The 4,802-nt window shown below is 42.0% G+C and overlaps 1 long non-coding RNA gene across 1 annotated transcript; it reads left to right on the forward strand.

Annotated features, from left to right (window-relative positions):
* The first annotated feature begins 1,068 nt into the window (after positions 1 to 1,068).
* LOC120443302 lies at positions 1,069 to 4,758 on the forward strand. The gene is made up of 2 exons (XR_005615329.1): positions 1,069 to 1,650; positions 4,071 to 4,758. It is a non-coding gene; the product is annotated as an uncharacterized LOC120443302 (long non-coding RNA).
* The last annotated feature ends 44 nt before the right edge of the window (positions 4,759 to 4,802 follow it).

The raw sequence follows: 4,802 nt of genomic DNA on the forward strand, positions 1-4,802 counted from the left end.
CAGACTCTAGAAGATGATCTGGTAGCTGACCCTGGGTTTCAATTATGAATTTCAAAACATCATAATCGTCTTCCCCAGGATAGAGAGGCACCCCTGTAGCAAGCTCCACAGCTACCAGCCCCAGAGACCACATGTCAATTGCTTCATCATATGGAGTGCCAAGCATAATCTCAGGTGCACAATAACCAATTGTCCCCACAGTACCACCAGTAATCACTGCAGAAGTGTTACATGCGATGCCAAAGTCTATAAGTTTGACTTTGACAGGAGACTCATGGCGATTCACAACCATTATGTTGGCAGGTTTGAGGTCAGCATGCACTATTCCCACAGAACCCAGGTGGAACAGAGCATTTGCGATCTGATGCAAAATTGGCCTGAGTTCTCTTATTGGGAGACCCTGGTTATTCCGGTCCCCTATGTAGTCCCACAGGCTTTGATCGAGGAGTTCAAAATTTAAGCAAATACGCTCTCCATCGAGGAAATAGCCGTTCCATTCAACAATGTTGCACCTGTCTGGATCCAAGTGTCGCAGCTGCTCCAGGATGAAAATTTCATGTTTTGCCTGTTGTAGAATTTCAGGGTCGCTCTTGTTGACTTTAATAGCCACAATTTGGTTGTTTTTTGTATTGCGACACCTGGTTACAACACCGAAGCCTCCTTCTCCAAGGAAAGACTCTACCATGTGGTGATCTCCCAAAATGGTCCCTTCAGATATTTTACGCTCATCTGAGCCGAAGGATGGGTTGGCTGACATGGTGTAATGTTTTCTGAATTGGTTTAGAAACAAAACTGAACTTGTTTTGGTTTCTGTCAGAAAATGCTCTCAAAACCTCTCGAAAGGGTTTTAGTCGCTGTCAGGTCAATGTCAAGCCATAAAGTATAATAGGTGAGCGCTCCTATTTATGGGTTTTGGGATCAAAGCAAAGTTGCCACGTCAGGAAGGATCAAAGCAAAGTTACCGCATCACAAGGGATCGAGGCGTTCGAATATGTGCGCGCATGTGCACACACGTGGTTGTTTGTGTAATGCTGTTCACACTAAGAATTTTAAAAGGAAACTGACAGTTACAAAACTTTTTGTTCGTTTATTTGTATTTGGGGGTTTTTGTTGTTGTTTTCTGCATACCATGTCAAGCTTTTCTGCATAAAGTAATGAAGAATCTTGGATTTTAATATTGTAGTTCGTGGATTTCGGATTTGGTGCTTAAAACTTCGTGAAACTGTAACCGTATTTCATTCACCACAAATAACTATCTGATTGAATAGTTTTCTTATCAGATAGAGAAATAAAACGAGTCGCAAAGTCTAAAAGCAACATTTCTCTGCCTGGGCTGCCTTGTACCTCTGCACGTCAGTCTGTTTCAATGTGTGACTAACGTGCCTGGAAGCATAGCTGGACTGGCCACATAGCTGGACTGGCCATCGGGCATCACCATCACCATCGGGCCCAGTGGGCCGATGGTGATTTCACCATCGTGATTTTTCGTTTTTATGGGCTGATGGGGTTTTTTTTTCTTTTTTTCTTTTTTTCCCCCCGTAACGGTATAAACACTGAAAGGTGGTGGATTGGCCAGATGCTGGGAGATGTGTAAAAATAACTCAATTGTTTGGGAGGAGCAGAGACACGAGGCGGTGAACTGAACTTCAGGTAAGAAGTTATGACCTGCAGTCTATCTGGGTCAGATATAAACCAAGTTTAGGTGGAGTTTATTTTCGTTATGCTGACTTTTTACAGTCAGTCACAATAACTCGTACTGCGTGCTAGCTAGCATGACTGGGCGGGTACTATGATTTTATTGATGCTGAACTTGTTTTATCTTATTTATAAGGTTAGTTATTAGAGTTTTCAACCGTCCCGTAAAAAACGGAATCGTCTGGTATTCGGAGAAAATATTGCGCGTTTCGTATTGAGGTGAAAAGGAACACAGTTTGTCCCGGACTTCAGCTACAATGAAAAAGACACAAAGCTGGAGTTATTCTGTGTCTTTGCTGCACAGCTGCCTCTTCTCCTCTCATTCTCTCCCCCTCCATTAACAGGGAAAGGAGGGCACAAAGAAATACTTTTCTTTCTTATTCTCATTTAAAATGTCTAGCTTTTATTAAATAATTATCTGAATCTTACAACAAACGTTTTCATCTGATGTAAAATGTATAGAAATCCATTTTTGTACGTAGTAATTTTTTTTCAGGGTCCCATCATAATTTCTTTAGAAGTAGCTAAGTACTGTATATGATGCCACTATTTTCCCACATTTTCTAGATTCTGTACCAGTACTGTGTGTAAAATGCCATCAAAAAGTCAATGAAGTTTTATTCTTTCTCACCTCTTTCTGTCTCCTTTCACTTTTTAAAAGTTGCCATGTTAGAAAAAATATTTTGCCCTGCCATGCTGTTTATTGATGTAGCAAATGAATGGTTTATGAAAATATATCTAAATCTGTCATCAGTAATCAGTAGTGATCATGTCTCACCTCTAGTCTTCTCTGTCTTAATTTCAGGTTTTCACCACGTGTTGTAGATAGTTCAGGAGGTTAACTCGACCAAGCAGTCTACTTTCGGGTACTGTTTAGAATACCAGAATAGGGAGGATGGTGTAGGTTTAAGTTTATTAGACTGATACATATATACCAACAAGACGGTGTACATCACTGTCACAACAGCATTTGTATTCATTCAAAGGTTTTATGGCTTTTCCTATAATACCTGGTGGGCCATTCTCAAGTCAAAATGCCCGGGCTGATTTTTTTTCCCAGTCCAGTCCTGCCGTCATCTGAGTAAAATCCGTGAACTTCAGCACTGATAAAGGGTCATTTCTCCCTGCAGATCGTTCTGCAGGGAGAATGGCCCTTTATCTCCCCCCAAAAAAGCCCGCTTATCAGACCACTATGAATAACAGCAAGAGTGGCTTCGTTGTCCGCTTGTAATAATCTCCAAAACAGCCTCCAACCCCTGAGTGGGCTGCAGGCTGGCAGGTACCCACGTAGGGCTGTAGGCGTCAGAGTAGAGTCACCCCTGCATCCAATCTCCCCAATGATAAAAGCCCAGCAGTATTATAGCATTCCCAAAAAAATCCTTGTCCATGTCGCCTTCAGGTGCTGAATGGAGGTCAGAAAAACACTCAAGGTAATGAGTAAGAGCAGGACTAGTAGGTCTGCCGTTTGTAGATTTAGCATGTGTGTGGAATTGGTTGCGATATAACCCTAAATGGAGAAGCCGAGTTTCCTCACACTAGAAAGAATTTAGTAAAATCTCAATTTACTATGGATGCAATGCAAAAATGCATACAAAAATTACCAGTGTACATGAGGACAGGGTCTGATATGTCTGATATTGCTTCCATCATCTCCAAAGCTGGCCCCTTTGCTGCAGCTGGCATCACGGTGGGCTCCATCTACTGGACCGCTGTCACATGAGTGTCTGTCTGCTTGAGTTTGAGTAAAGGAAATTAAAGTCACAGTGAAGTGTAAAGCAGTTTCATGCATCCGGCTTGTTTTCTGTTGCTATTTTTAGATGTAGTGATGTTGAGTTCACAGTTCAGTCAGTTGGACTTGTGTGCAGCTGTTTTCTTGACCATCTCCTCAGGACACACTCTTTACATTTGATCCTGAAAATGTGTATCTACATTTATATCTTCATACCTTTGTTCGTTACATGTATACTGCACTGTGAGAGTCTAACCTTACTCAGGTGTAACTGTCAGTGTGAAATGATGATGCTCTAATGTCTGCTGCTGCTAAAGAACAGCCAGCACTGCTGGAGAGACAGGATGTCTTTTCAAAGGACAATAATATAAATCCATGTAAGGAGCTGAGTTAGAAACTTGATCATCATAACCTGATGATGGCAGACGAGTTTCAGACAAAAACAAATAATATGGAGAGTTACTAACACCTCAAACACCGTCTCCTCATCCATCACAGAAATCCTCGCTGCAGCCGGTCTGCGTTCACTTCATCACAGCCACAAAACAGATAAATAAATCATTCCTCAGCCTCTGAAACTCAACTGTGTCAGCAGCTGCGCTAACAGGTTTATGCAGGAATAAAACTAATACTCGTGTGTCTGCAGGGATCGGCTGTCCAGTTCCTCGGATCCCTGCAGAGGATATTGGCAGACCATGTGTGGGCCACACGGATCCTGTGCGGCGTCCTGGTCTTTCCCACCATCGTAGGGAAACTCATGTTCAGCATCATCAACTCGAACCTGCAGAGGACCATCCTCGTGGGTCCAAATACACTTACACTGTCAACAAACATGATCACAATTGTTTTGCACATGGCTTTGATGAGCAGGATAAAACCCTGGTACCCAAGTCATCATCTCCAATTTTCAAAACCCATCACAGTGCTCCTGTTTTAGTTAAATACTGTGAGGTAATGTTCAAGTTCTGGCAAATGTATTGAAATGTTGAAATATTAGGAAGGATGAATATAGAGCTCTGTAATTTGAGTGAACAGACTGAAACAGAAACTCAAACTCCTTTGTTCATGTGTAAATAACGTGGCTTTGAATTAACAAGTTATTGCTGAGATGAGAATCTGAGTGTGAGAGCCTGTTTAACACACTGTATAACCAACAACCTGGAATATTTAACCTGCACATGTCAACTTTTGTACAGGCGTTGTGAGATCTGCAGACTACACCTTTCCCATCAGATCTCCTCTCTGCCACGAGAGAGACTGAACTGTTGTGCACACGATGCTTCTAACTTTAGACTTCTACAGTATGAGCTCTGTGAATAAATGTATTTTCAAAATATTGACGTGCACGTGTTGAGACTGGAAAAGTGCGACAGACGAG

Source organism: Oreochromis aureus, linkage group 13 (assembly GCF_013358895.1).
Source record: "Oreochromis aureus strain Israel breed Guangdong linkage group 13, ZZ_aureus, whole genome shotgun sequence".
Lineage (NCBI taxonomy): Eukaryota > Metazoa > Chordata > Actinopteri > Cichliformes > Cichlidae > Oreochromis > Oreochromis aureus.